The sequence below is a fragment of the Pseudophryne corroboree genome, chromosome 6 (assembly GCF_028390025.1).
Source record: "Pseudophryne corroboree isolate aPseCor3 chromosome 6, aPseCor3.hap2, whole genome shotgun sequence".
Taxonomy (NCBI): Eukaryota; Metazoa; Chordata; class Amphibia; order Anura; family Myobatrachidae; genus Pseudophryne; species Pseudophryne corroboree.
Window position 1 is genome coordinate 788,648,161 of NC_086449.1, and position 15,138 is coordinate 788,663,298.

General features: G+C 47.9%; 1 protein-coding gene across 1 annotated transcript in view; it reads left to right on the forward strand.

Annotated features, from left to right (window-relative positions):
* The first annotated feature begins 1,110 nt into the window (after nt 1-1,110).
* Nucleotides 1,111-15,138, forward strand: part of C1QTNF2 (C1q and TNF related 2) — a 75,562-nt gene continuing 61,534 nt past the window's right edge. The window contains exon 1 of the mRNA XM_063928767.1: nt 1,111-1,772. The gene's annotated coding sequence lies outside the window, so the exon portion shown is untranslated. The remainder of the gene's footprint in view (nt 1,773-15,138) is intronic.

Below are 15,138 nucleotides of genomic sequence, written 5' to 3' on the forward strand. Positions count from 1 at the left end.
CGGATAGAAAGTAGTTTGACTGCTAGTGTTTAATATGGAGAGATAGATCATGGCCCTCATTCCGAGTCGTTCGCTCGGTATTTTTCATCGCAGTGAAATTCCGCATAGTGCGCATGCGCAATATTCGCACTGCGACTGCGCCAAGTATCTTTGCTATGAAGATAGTATTTTTACTCACGGCTTTTTCCTCGCTCCGGCGATCGTAATGTGATTGACAGGAAATGGGTGTTACTGGGCGGAAACACTGCGTTTTATGGGCGTGTGGCTGAAAACGCTACAGTTTCCGGAAAAAACGCAGGAGTGGCCGGAGAAACGGGGGAGTGGTTGGGCAAACGCTGGGTGTGTTTGTGACGTCAAACCAGGAACGACAAGCACTGAACTGATCGCACTGGCAGAGTAAGTGTGGAGCTACTCTAAAACTGCTAAGTAGTTTGTGATCGCAATATTGCGAATACATCGGTCGCAATTTTAAGATGCTAAGATACACTCCCAGTAGGCGTAGGCCTAGCGTGTGTAACTCTGCTAAATTCGCCTTGCGACCGATCAACTCGGAATGAGGGCCCATGTTACCTTTTTTGCACCTCTTTTAAAAGCCCTACACAGATCAGCCTTGGGGATGCTGGGTGATGGTTACTAGGGGTTACCGCCATCCAATGGGTCTTTCTGAAATCGTGCTGATGGCCTGTGATAGCTGTGCCAGTGCCAGAAAATGGAAAGAAGGAACGCTGACTTCTCTCTAATTCTTAAACATATTAATAACACTGGTGAAGGTAATGAAATGATATTGCGGATGAAACAGATTTTATTTATCCAGCCTGTTAGCTGATAATGAAATTAACACCTCATCAGCAATGTGAATATAGAAGTCCAGCTTGATGCTGCTATTATGTTGGGATATATTACTGGGACTGATGTATTAACCTGGAGAAGGGATAAAGAAGTGATAAGCACAAGGTGATAACGCACCAGCCAATCATTTCGGATTTGAAATATCACAGCAGCTGATTGGCTAGTGCGTTATCACATTGCACTTATCACTGTTTTATCACTTCTTTATCCCTTCCCCGGGCTTAATACATCTGTCCCAGTGTTCTATAGCATTGATGGGCTCAACATACTCTTCAACCATCTGTTTAGACGTTAGATTTCCTTTGTGACGTAACGTGTACAGAGTGCACAAAGCCAATTACAACATTAGTAAAATATGCTTTGGCAGAGGCACAAGAAGAAAAAAAAAGTTCAGGCTGAGAAAAGAAAAGAGAATAAGAGCGGTTGGGACTGGCTCTCACACAGAACATAGGCTGAGCGGTTGGGACTGGCTCTCACACAGACACAGGCTGAGCGGTTGGGACTGGCTCTCACACAGAACACAGGCTGAGCGGTTGGGACTGGCTTTCACACAGACACAGGCTGAGCGGTTGGGACTGGCTCTCACATAGAACACAGGCTGAGCGGTTGGGACTGGCTCTCACACAGAACACAGGCTGAGCGGTTGGGACTGGCTCTCACACAGAACACAGGCTGAGCGGTTGGGACTGGCTCTCACACAGAACACAGGCTGAGCGGTTGGGACTGGCTCTCACACAGAACACAGGCTGAGCGTATGGGACTGGCTCTCACACAGAACACAGGCTGAGCGGTTGGGACTGGCTCTCACACAGAACAGACAGACATGCAGTTCTCACTAATCAGCTGAGGAATCTCAGCAACTATACTGAGAAAGCCATCCAGCTGCTCATCTGGGTTCCTGCACTCCTACTACGCTGGTAAATGTAAGTGTGAAATTATTCTGCACACCTTATGGCACTTTTCTAACAACCATGGGAAAGACTTGCCTACCTGACCCTCTCCATGAGGGAGAAAATGCTCTGTTCCTGGACTTTCCTGGTAATGTATGATTGCCATCACCTGTGGTGAAACACCTTTCTTATCAATTAACTAGCTCACCACAGATGATGGCAATCATACATCACCAGGAGAGTCCAGGAACAGAGCATTTTCTCCCTCATGGAGAGGGTCAGGTAGGCAAGTATGCGGAGTGGGCCCTGCTACAAGGGCTAGAAGGGAGCTTGTGGAAGGATGACCAGTACTGCATCATGCAGCATGCCGTTACATAATAATACAATTATTTGGCATCTTATTTGCGTAAATGTACAGCTGTCACAAATCATATAATGTAAATCTTACATATAAGGATACTATTTGAAAAATAAATCATTATTAATGTAAAGTTTACTATAACAATATTTCTTTGTTTTTTTGTAAAAACATCTGTTTAAAGTAAATCCAAAAAAATGTGCAACGGGGATCTCCCCTATTAAAACCTACTGCTGCCTGGCTGCATGTATTCATGTGAGTGTCTACTTGGATTTTATTTATACCATGGGACCTACTGTATTACAGCATATGCTGTGGATGTGTCTTTTACTGTGTAGCATACCTCCCAACTGTCTCGCTTTCAGTGGGACAGTCCCGATATTCGGACCCTGTCCCGCTGTCCCACTCGCGGGCAGCAGTGTCCCGTGGGTGGGGGGGCGGTTGGGGGGAGGCTTTGATCACCCGCTGCTCTGCAAAGCAGCCGGTGATCACTGAATACATGCTGTGCGCACGCGCACGGCATGTATTCAGAGCTAGGAGGGGAGCGGGGGCTGCCCAGCTGCTCAGGGAGCGCTGGGCACGCCCCCAAAAGGAAAAAAACTGGGCCGTTTGGCGAGGCCACGCCCATCACGAGCGATGCCACGCCCCCTTTTCGCCTGCTTACACCCAAAAGTTGGGAGGTATGGTGTAGTAACCTCTGGTACAAGCTCACACTGGGGGTGATGTCTCAAACCTTGAAGAGAGAAAGTACCAGCCATTCAGCTCCTAACTTTTAAATGCAGCCTGTAACGGGTGTGGTTCATTGGGTCGACCCTAACTAGGTTGACAGTCATTAAGTCGACCATTATTGGTCGACACCTGAAATAGGTTGACACGGTCATGAGGTCGGCACGGAAAAGATTGACATGGGAAAAGGCCGACGAGTTTTTTATTTTTTTGAGTGTTGTTTTTTCCGTAAAGTGACCGGGAACCCCAATTAGTGCACCGTGTCCCCTCGCATGACTCGCTTCCAAATCGTAGTCCGCGTGGATCTTCAAGTATGGAAAAGAAAAAAAAAAAATCATGTCGACTTTTCCATGTGTCGACATTTGCCATGTCAACCTAGTGACCATGACCCTCATTCCGAGTTGTTCGCTCGCTAGCTGCTTTTAGCAGCATTGCACACGCTAGGCAACCGCCCTCTGGGAGTGTATCTTAGCTTAGCAGAATAGCGAACGAAAGATTAGCAGAACTGCTAATAAATAATTCCTTGCAGTTTCTGAGTAGCTCCAGACCTACTCCTAGACTGCGATCACCTCAGTCCGTTTAGTTCCTGGTTTGACGTCACAATCACGCCCTGTGTTCGGCCAGCCACTCCCCCGTTTCTCCAGCCACTCCCGCGTTTTTACCTGGCACGCCTGCGTTTTTTAGCACACTCCCTGAAAACGCCATGTTGCTGCCCAGAAACACCCACTTCCTGTCAATCACACTACGATCACTCGAGCGTTGAAAAAACGTCGCTCGAGCTTGTCTAAATCTAGTAAGTTTTGTGTTAAATAACTAAGCGCATGCGCACCATGCGCATGCGCATTTTTCACCTAATCGTTCCGTTGCGAAAAACGGCAACGAGCGAACAACTCGGTATGACCACCCATGTCAACTTAAAGACCATGTCGCCCTAAATCATGTCGACTAATAGTGGTCGACCTAAAGCATGTCAACCAATAGTGGTCGACCTAATGACGGTCATAAAGCAGTGATAAGTGGAAGGTGATAATGCATCAGCCAATCATAACAGGTTTGAAAAATGACAGGAGCTGATTGGCTGGTGCGTTATCACCTTCCACTCTATCATCACCTTCCGCTCTATCACTTCTCCATTCTTAATACATCTGCCCCCATATTTCTCTCCACATTACTCTCTCCAAGTATTGATTCATCTCCCCCACTGTTTTTAAAGTGCCATTAAAGTATCTCAAGATTTTGCCTCCGAAAAGTGTCTATATTTCTTTCCCTGATTGCAGCTCTCAATGTGAAAGTTGTAAGATTAGGTTTTTATATATTAGGAAAGTGCTTTAAAATGAATAAAAGGTTTTCGTGGTACAGACCAGTCTTCCACAATAACTCAAGAAGAAATACTAAAGTAGATGACTTTGTTAACGTCACATTGATTTATTATGTCTGTATTCAGTTAGTGGCAATCTCATAAAGAATGTGCGAGCTGTCAAAGAAAAAAGATTTATACCACATCATGTTCCGTGTTGGTGTCATGTTGAGGTTGCATTGATCTATGTTAAACATGTGTGTACTATGTTGCAGCAGCAACTTAACACAGAAACATAGAATTTGACGGCAGATAAGAACCACTTGGCCCATCTAGTCTGCCCATGTACATGCACACACTAGGGATATGTTTTGTTGGGAGCCAATTAACCTACCAGTATATTTTTGGATTGTGGGAGAATATACAAACTACACACAGGTAGGGGCATGGTGGGACTCGAACCCATGACCTCAGTGCTGTGATTCAGTAATGCTAATCATTAAACCATCCGTGTTGCCTTATCCCTAGACAGTGAAAATATACTTCAGTCCTTTTCTGTTCATCGCTATTTAAATCATCAATATATTCCTTAACGATGTACAACTGTAGGTCATACTTTAATAGAGAAACCGCATGGGTCCATTTAATAGTACTTGCTAGACCAGTGATGGCTAACCTTGACACTCCAGCTGTTGTTGAACTACACATCCCAGCATGCCCTGCATCAGTTTTAGCATGGACAAATAACAAAACTGTAGCAGGGCATGCTGAGATATGTAGTTCAACAACAGCTGGCGTGTCAAGGTTAGCCATCCCTGTGCTAGACCGTTAACCTTTGTATGTTATGTACATACTTAGGATTGTTATAAGCCTTTTTGGCTGCCAGTTTGTCATCAGTGGGTGTTTGTTTTATTCCCCGACTATACAACGTACAAATAAAGAATAACGAATGATACAAGTAGTAAAACATTTGGCATAAGCTGAAGATTGTTGGAGGGAAACATTGTACAAGGAATCAGGATTGACCTATAAATAGGTGTGGGAATTTCCACTGCTCCTGCCCAGACCAGTGGGTGCATGCATCAGCGCCCATGCAGCGGTTCTGCGTGATTCTGCCACTTACGCCTTTCTGTCTCTTTATTTTCAGCAAGGGACAGGACAAGGCTTTGATAATGTAGGTCATATATGCCTGGGAAAGCCACGCTATGTAGGGAATGGTTAGTCAGCAGGTGCAGATAGCTGATGATAATAACGGTCGCCAGTGTCATTTATGCCTAATAGCGAAGATGATTGTCGAACATAAAATACATAAATTAATCTGCGGCTCCGCATATGGGCGGCGGTACACAGTTTTTGCATGCTTATTAAATTGCAAATGATGCTAGTTTTGTGGCCATATTGCCTTGTCCTCATTATGTATATATGTGATTTATATGCGTCCTGGCAATGACACTTCTCTTTATTTCCTATGTAAAATGTCTAATTCTTGGAGCTTGTGCAGGGATGGAACCACTGGCGTTTCTATAATGGGTGCAGTGTGTGCGGTGCACACGGGCCCCTGAGTTCAGAGGGGGCCCACACCGCACACACTGCACCCATTTTTAAAATACTCACCCCTCCGAAGTCCAGCGAGGGCATCCGCAGTGCTGTTAGAACACAGTGAAAATGGCTCAGCGGCCATTTTCATGGAGTTCTGCACATGCGCAGTAGAGAAATCTCAGGGAAAATGGCCTCCGCGCCATTTTCCCGGAGATCTGAGCATGCGCAGTAGAGTCTGAGCCCTCTAGTGCTCAGACTCTACAGGACTCCGGGCAGAGAGGAGGGGGCCCGAACGGGGGAGGCTGAACACGGGCCTCCCCCTCTCTTAAAACGCCCCTGGATGGAACAGTGGATTGTCATGTCCCATAATAAAATGGTCCGGCTGTGCCCAATGCACATGTGCCATGCAGGAGAGAGCTGCTCTCTGCCCTCTCCTATAGTATCCATATCAGCTGCAAACCGTGCACCCATGGTAGTTCCACCATTGGGTTTGTGGGTTTGTTTGGTTTTTGGGAATCTTTAAGAAGTGATCATAGTTATTTGGCCACTGTACCAAGAGGGGGGGGAGTGTATCACGCCTTTTAAAGAGTGGAGATGTTGCCCATAGCAACCAATCAGGTTCTAGCTAGCATTTATCAAGTACAGTCTATGTAATGATAGGTATAAGCTGATTGCTATGAGGCATTATGCCAAGGCTTGATACATATCTATAATGTGAAAAGACGCTTATGTGACATACAAGGCATGGACTCTCTCCAGATTTAAAACGTGTCATCATGAGGTGTAACATGTGGGCAGTGGTCCGGTTGAAGAATTGAATCTATACATACACTCAAGGGAATGATTGGCAGCAGAGTATCGCCCTGATGAGCGTGTCTCCTGCAGAGTGTCTCTCCATGGCCACATATTGTGTCTCCTCCGGAGAGTGTGTCTGATAATTGGTTGCTAAACGTTTCCCCGTGATAACAGGCAACAGAGCGTGTCTCCTTGCTGATTGCAGAGATTGATTCCCTGATGATATGCTGCAGAACGTGTTTTCCGCAGATCACTTCTCCCTGATGATTGGCTGCAGAGCGTGTCTCTTAGATGTTTCACTGCAGAGCAAGGTTCCCGCAGAGCGTCTCCCTGATGATTGGCCACAGAGCATGTCTCAGAAAAAAATAGGAAAAAAATGGACACTGCTCATGGGCCAAATTGCAGTGGTTTGCGGGCTGCCGGTTGAATAGGGATGGCCATCGGAGTGGTCGCCATCAATGCTTGCCATCGATATCATAAGTGGCTATTGATGAGAGCCGACCATGCAGTGGATAAGCACAGATGGGTTCACCAACTGATGGTCATCCCTTTTTGTTTGGTTGACTGGCACATGTGCCAGTCAATCAGAACTTGGGCATGGGGCTTCACGTGTGTCAGGGGCGGAGCTGTTCTCCATGTCCCAGCATCTTGGGGAGGAGTTCGGTTATGCTGTGCCATCGATGGAGGGAAACCATCTGGTTCTCCCCCATGCATGGGCCATAAACCACCAATGATTATGAATCATCAATGGTCGATGGCCATCGCTACGGTTGAATAGACCTGTGCTAGATGTTCAACCTGGGGCAAGGGTGTAGCTACCATAGGTGCAGGGAGTGCAGCTGCTATGGGGCCCAGAGCTGAGAGGGGCCACCTTCCCTGTCACATTTACATGTGTTATATACAAGGGTGTAGCTACCATAGGTGCAGGGAGTGCAGCTGCTATGGGGCCCAGAGCTGAGAGGGGCCACCTTCCCTGTCACAGTTACATGTGTTATATACAGGGTGTAGCTACCATAGGTGCAGGGAGTGCAGCTGCTATGGGGCCCAGAGCTGAGAGGGGTCACCTTCCCTGTCACAGCTACATGTGTTATATACAGGGGTGTAGCTACCATAGGTGCAGGGAGTGTAGCTGCTATGGGGCCCAGAGCTGAGAGGGGTCACCTTCCCTGTCACAGCTACATGTGTTATATACAGGGGTGTAGCTACCATAGGTGCAGGGAGTGTAGCTGCTATGGGGCCCAGAGCAGAGAGGAGCCCACCTTCCCTGTCACAGTTACATGTGTTATATACAGGGTGTACCTACCATAGGTGCAGGGAGTGCAGCTGCTATGGGGCCCAGAGCTGAGAGGAGCCACCTTCCCGGTCACAGTTACATGTGTTATATACAGGGTGTAGCTACCATAGGTGCAGGGAGTGCAGCTGCTATGGGGCCCAGAGCTGAGAGGGGCCACCTTCCCTGTCACAGTTACATGTGTTATATACAGGGGTGTAGCTACCATAGGTGCAGGGAGTGTAGCTGCTATGGGGCCCAGAGCTGAGAGGAGCCCACCTTCCCTGTCACAGTTACATGTGTTATATACAGGGGTGTAGCTACCATAGGTGCAGGGAGTGTAGCTGCTATGGGGCCCAGAGCTGAGAGGAGCACACCTTCCCTGTCACAGTTACATGTGTTATATACAGGGGTGTAGCTACCATAGGTGCAGAGAGTGCAGCTGCTATGAGGCCCAGAGCTGAGAGGGGCCACCTTCCCTGTCACAATTACATGTGTTATATACAGGGTGTACCTACCATAGGTGCAGGGAGTGCAGCTGCTATGGGGCCCAGAGCTGAGAGGAGCCACCTTCCCGGTCACAGTTACATGTGTTATATACAGGGTGTAGCTACCATAGGTGCAGGGAGTGCAGCTGCTATGGGGCCCAGAGCTGAGAGGGGCCACCTTCCCTGTCACAGTTACATGTGTAATATACAGGGGTGTAGCTACCATAGGTGCAGGGAGTGTAGCTGCTATGGGGCCCAGAGCTGAGAGGAGCCCACCTTCCCTGTCACAGTTACATGTGTTATATACAGGGGTGTAGCTACCATAGGTGCAGGGAGTGTAGCTGCTATGGGGCCCAGAGCTGAGAGGAGCACACCTTCCCTGTCACAGTTACATGTGTTATATACAGGGGTGTAGCTACCATAGGTGCAGAGAGTGCAGCTGCTATGAGGCCCAGAGCTGAGAGGGGCCACCTTCCCTGTCACAATTACATGTGTTATATACAGGGTGTAGCTACCATAGGTGCAGGGAGTGCAGCTGCTATGGGGCCCAGAGCTGAGAGGGGGCACCTTCCCTGTCACCGTTACATGTGCTATATACATTTTTCACCAGTGGGTGATACATAGGGGCCCGTACAGACTTTTGACTGCAAGCCTGCAAAATAGTTTTGTTTGCCCCTGGACCTGCTCCTTGTAATGTGGTATAAAATGAACTGGAGGGCATTATAATGTTACATAATATGATCTGGGACACTATAATGTGGCACAGTATGAAATGGAAGCACTATAGTGTGGCATAATAGGAATTGGAGTCATTGTAACATTTCATAATATGAACTGGGGACACTGTATGTCATAATGTGAATTGGGGGTACTGTATGGCATAATATGTACTGGTAGCCCTACAATGTGCCATAATGTGAACTAGGGCACTACTAAAGTTAAAAAAAGAAACTAGGGCACTACTATGAGGCATAACAGTAACTATGGCACCATACCTCCCAACTTTCTTTTCTTGTGGAGCGTGACACTCGCGCGGCGAAGCCGCGTGCGCTCCCGAAAAGGGGAGTGGCCTATGAAAAGGGGGCGTGGCTTCGTGGGAGGACCCACAATCGCGAGCCACGCCTCCGTTTTCGTCCCTGAGGGGGCATGCCCAGCGCTCTGTGAGCAGCTGGCATGCTCCCTCTCCCTCTGACTCCACTGAATAGATGCTGTGCGCATGCGCACAGCGTCTATTCACCGCTGCTCTGCGATTGACAGAGCCTCCCAACTGCCCCCCCCCCCACCGCGGGACACTGTGGCCCGCGGGTGGGACAGCGGGACAGTCCCCAAAAAACGTGACTGTCCCGCGAAAATCAGGACAGTTGGGAGGTATGTGGCACTGCTATGGATCACAAAATGAACAACTAGGGCACCACTGCTGTGGGGAAGTGTCTCTCTAGAAGCATTGGGACAGGGGCCCCTTCAAAATGTGCTATGGGGCCCACAAAGTTCTGGCTACACCCCTGGGGTATAGGTGAGTGGTATATTAAGGGCTATAATTGTGACCTTTTTCCAGCAACTCTCAGATCACAAACGTGGAAAGTCCATTTCCTGACATGACTAGTATATTATTTGGCAGGTTTTATTTTGGGATAATATCCCCAGATTTATTTATTGAGAGACTCAGCTCAAGGCTGAGGCCAAAATATGTTTTCCACATTTTGAAGAGAAAAGTATGTTATGTGTCTGACTTTCTGATAATGTTGACCCAGATCAGTAAATAAAAGATGAATGACCTTGAATTACCCCCTTGCAACTGTAAAGTCCCATACACACTGGCCCTCATTCCGAGTTGTTCGCTCGCAAGCTGCTTTTAGCAGCTTTACACACGCTAAGCCGCCGCCTACTGGGAGTAAATCTTAGCTTCTTAAAATTCGAAAGATTCGCAATATTGCGAAAAGACATCTCTGTGCAGTTTCTGAGTAGCTCGAGACTTACTCTGCCAGTGCGATCAGTTCAGTGCTTGTCGTTCCTGGTTTGACGTCACAAACACACCCAGCGTTCGCCCAGACACTCCTCCGTTTCTCCAGCCACTCCCGCGTTTTTCCCAGAAACGGTAGCGTTTTTTCACACACGCCCATAAAACGGCCTGTTTCCGCCCAGAAACACCCACTTCCTGTCAATCACATTACGATCACCAGAACGAAGAAAAAAACGTGAGTAAAATACCTAACTGCATAGCAAATTTACTTGGCGCAGTCGCACTGCGGACATTGCGCATGCGCACTAAGCGGAAAATCGCTGCGATGCGAAAAAATATACAGAGCGAACAACTCGGAATGACCACCACTGTGCGATGTTGAGCTGAAAGCAGGTCACTGTTCGTGTGTTGAGCTGCATTCAGCTCAAAACCACCCAGTGTGTATGCACAAGCGATGAACGGGGAGCACTGATGCGCGCTCCCGCTTCATCGCGGGCGGCCGGCGTTCATCTACTGGTATTACCAGTAGATGAATGGCAGGGTGAGCGGCTTTCCATAGCGTCCTGCTATGGAAAGCCGCTCGCCCCCGCTGACATCGCTGGGCAGGGGGGAAAAGCGCTCTGTTTGTATGCACTGAGCGCATTTCAACCCAGCGATGTCAGTGATCATCGCTGTTCATACACGCTGGGCAAAAACGCCCTGTGTGTGTGTATGGACCTTAACACTTGAGGTTATTTCAGAGATGTAACATCTGCACAAACTAAGGGGGTGATTCAGACCTGATCGCTAGGGTGCGTTTTTTTGCAGCGCTGCGATCAGGTAGTTGCCACCTACAGAGGAAGGGGGTAGTTGATGTGCAGGGGTGCGAACGCATGTGCAGAGAGCTGCACAAACAAAAGTTTGTGCAGTCTCTGCACAGCTCAGGACTTACTCAGCAGCTGCGATGATCTGCCCAGGAGCTGACGTCAGGAATCCTCCCTCCAAACGGCTGGGCACGTCTGCGTTTTTCCAAACACTCCCCAGAAACGGTCAGTTGACACCCACAAACTTCCTCTTCCTGTCAATCTTCTTTTTACATTAAAGCTGTCACTGTCCGGTGATCCCCGTCGCCGGGGTGCGTCGCGCCTGCACATTGCGGTGCATACGCATGCGCAGTTCTGACCTGATCACAGCACTGCAAAAAAATGTAGCTTGCGATCAGGTCTGAATGACCCCCTAAGTAATAATCTTCTATACTCCACTGACAGTTTCTCTGTAGAGATATGTATGCAATACAATTACTACACTACGGGGCAGATTTTTAAACGAGTGATATTTTTGTTATCACTCTTTACAAATGTTAAATGGTGCCCCAGCCAATCAGCTCACACTCCTTATGCACGTTAAATGGTGCCCCAGCCAATCAGCTCCTACTCCTATGCATGTTAAATGGTGCCCCAGCCAATCAGCTCACACTCCTTATGCACGTTAAATGGTGCCCCAGCCAATTAGCGCCTACTCCTATGCATGTTAAATGGTGCCCCAGCCAATCAGCTCCCATTCCTTATGCATGTTAAATGGTGCCCCAGCCAATCAGCTCCTACTCCTATGCATGTTAAATGGTGCCACACAGCCAATCAGCTCCCACTCCTTACGAATGTTAAATGGTGCACCAGCCAATCAGCTCCTGTCATTTTTTCAGTCACATCACAGTTGGGAGCTGATTGGCTGGAGCACCATTTAACATTCATAATGAGTGTTAACAAGAATGGATCTAATTCAGGTTCAGTCGGTCCTGCGCCCATTGATGCAAAGTACCAATTTTTGTTGCTTTGCATATGCGCAGGACCCACTCTGGGTGTTCGCGAGCAGGTCCTGCAACATAGGATGCAGAGCAGCAGCAGACTGTCAGTGATTTGTGAAAACAGAGGTATGTCGCCGCCGGTTAGGTGGTAGGAAAGAGGACAGGTTTCCTGGCCTCTTACAAGGATCTGTGATAGGCGGCTTGTGCGACCCCATGAATTCCACAAGCCGCCCAATGGTTTTGCAGTGATCTGATGCCGGAGCCCTAGGATGCAGGTCAGACAGATGCCTCCTGCTGCATTTACATAAAGAGCTATCGCTGCTGCTACCATGGAAGTGATAGCAACTCCAACCTCATCTGAATTAGGCCCAATGGGGGTCATTCAGGTGCATTTGGAGGTGAAATAGCAGAATATATAATACATGGTATGATTCAGAGGTGGACTGCAATCGTGCACACATCGTACCTGCGAAAATAGGCTAATTCTGCTGCTGCTGACTGCGTCTGTGATCCGCCGCTTGCGGAGTATGAAGACCCAGTCACATGCACAGATGTGCACCTGGAACGGTTGCGACAAGCCTGAGTCAGACTCGTCACCCCCCCTCTGTTACCTCCCACAAGCTCTACCTGTCACTCACTTTTTTTAGAAATCCTCACGGCGTCCGCCATTGCTAATCAGTCGCAGCGCGGGCACCTGTGACACATGTGCAGAACAAAATATATCACTGAACTGCGCAAATATCGGCACTGCGTCCACCTCTTCATCTGGCCCATGGTAATAGATTTGGTGGGGGGCTGTGAAGTCTGTGGCCCTGTACAAACGCCAAAAGTGCCGAAACCTGGACCTGAATAAATGGAGGAAGGGATCTCAGGGTTCCTTCAACTTGATTGACAATGCTGCAAAAGTTACTCTTCATTCAAAGTATACTATTCACAAATACACAGTGGGAGGAGCCATTTGCGGCCTAGAACTATATTATCATTATTCTCTATTCATTCTATGACCCAACAAATTCATACATTTCTATCTATATGATAATCCTCTAAGGTGTGTCCCTTCTCCTACATACAGAGCTGGGATGCGCACCACCCCTCCAAACAGCTCTTACTGCCACAGCAATGGGACAGACCCTAGCCAGAAAGTAGGATGACACCTTGGGAACAGGTAAGTAATAGTATGCAGCCATGGGAGGGAGGGGGAAGGAGAGTCCCCCAGCCCTTCTGTCTTTCGTGGCAGGGCAGAGTGGCAAGAGTCTCCCAACTGCCCCCACCCCCCTCCACTGCGGGACACTGCAGCCCGTGGGTGGGACATCAGGACAGTCCCAAAAAAATTAGATTGTCCCATGAAAATAGGGACAGTTGGGAGGTATGGTTTTATGGTGTGTGAGAAACATGTATGCTCATAAATGAAGTCACAATTTCCTTATTGCAAAGAAACATACATGTTGTCCACATTTGTTGCTGCACATTTTGAAGTTCTTCTTGGTGGCCATTTTAATTTCTCCTGAGATGCTCTGCTGTGAGACTTGGCTTTTCTCATGGAAAATGTCACATTAATTCCAGACAGTGAAAGCCACAGATCCTAATAACTGTCAGAAACAACTATTCTGGGATTCAGTTGCTGTATAAAATAGTCAGTAACCTCCAACTTGTAAAATCAGAGCTTCATAAATTTATGAATAGATTGTGTACAAAATGGGGGACAGGTCTAGTTTTACTCAGCAGTCTACATTGAAGCAATTAAGAACCATTTTATGCATAGGTTCCCAAACTGTGTGCCGTGGCTTCCAGGGGTGCCCTGGGTTGGTGGTCCAGGACCAATTCATGGTCAATATAATAGGCAAAACCAGTGCTGGTGGCTGCCAGTCATAAAATATGTGGCCAAACAGAAGCAAATCTTGTCCCTCACCACACAACTGACCCTAAGGATGACATATATAAACGCGATCTACTTAATGTAATATTTCTTTCTACTTTTTTCAATAAGAAATTTTTGGCCTAGGGGTGCCGTGAAAAACATTCTGATATTCTAGGGCGCCGTGATTCAAAAAAGTTCGGAAACCACTGATTTTATGTCATTGTGGCCGACATTCAACACCTTTGCCGTAAACAGAGTGGCCATGCCCATTAAGCGCAGGACGTCATGATGTCATGCCAATGTATGGGGGCATCAGCACTGGGAAGTAAGGCACTGCTGCCTGAAGCTGTACAGCCTGCAGGGTGCTATTCCAGCCAGATGCAGGAGCTGTGGGAAAGCGACAGTGCAAATCCCCCCGCCCCCCCCCCCCCACACACACACACATACATACACACTCCCGGGGCAACGGCACAGCTTGCACACCACTAGTTACAGCCCTGTTTGACATTGAGGAGGAATAGACGTGGACAAGTGGAGGTCTTGCTCATAACAACCAATCAGATTCCAGCTATCACTTTATAGAATGTACTAGATAAATGATAGCTAGAATCTGATTGGTTGCTATGGGCATCACTTTCACTTGCCCTCTTTAGAAGTTTTGTTAAAGATCCCATAAATATGTATGATCATCACAGATCAAATTAGTGATGAGCGGGTTCGGTTTCTCGGAAACCGAATCCCCCCGAACTTCTCCCTTTTTACACGGTTCCGAGGCAGGTTCGAACCTTCCCGCCTTGCTCGGCTAACCCGAGCGCGCCCGAACGTCATCATCCCGCTGTCGGATTCTCGCGAGATTCGGATTCTATATAAGCAGCCACGCGTCGCCACCATTTTCACTCGTGCATTGGAGATGATAGGGAGAGGATGTGGCTGGCGTCCTCTCCGTTTATTGTTGAAGTTGATTGCTTTATTGCTTAATTGTGGGGAGGACTGGGGAGCAGCTGTTAAGAGGAGTACAGTGCAGAGTTTTGCTGATAAGTGACCACCAGTTTTTATCCGTTCTCTGCCTGAAAAAAACGCTCCATACCATATCTGTGCTCAGTGTGCTGCATAATATATCTGTGCTGAGTGCTCACACTGCTTAATTGTGGGGACTGGGGACCAGCTGTATTATTTATATAGCAGGAGTACAGTGCAGAGTTTTGCTGACAGTGACCACCAGTATACGTTGTCTGCCTGAAAAACACTCCATATCTGTGCTCAGTGTGCTGCTTTATTGTGGGGACTGGGGACCACCAGTATAATTAATATTATATAGGAGGAGT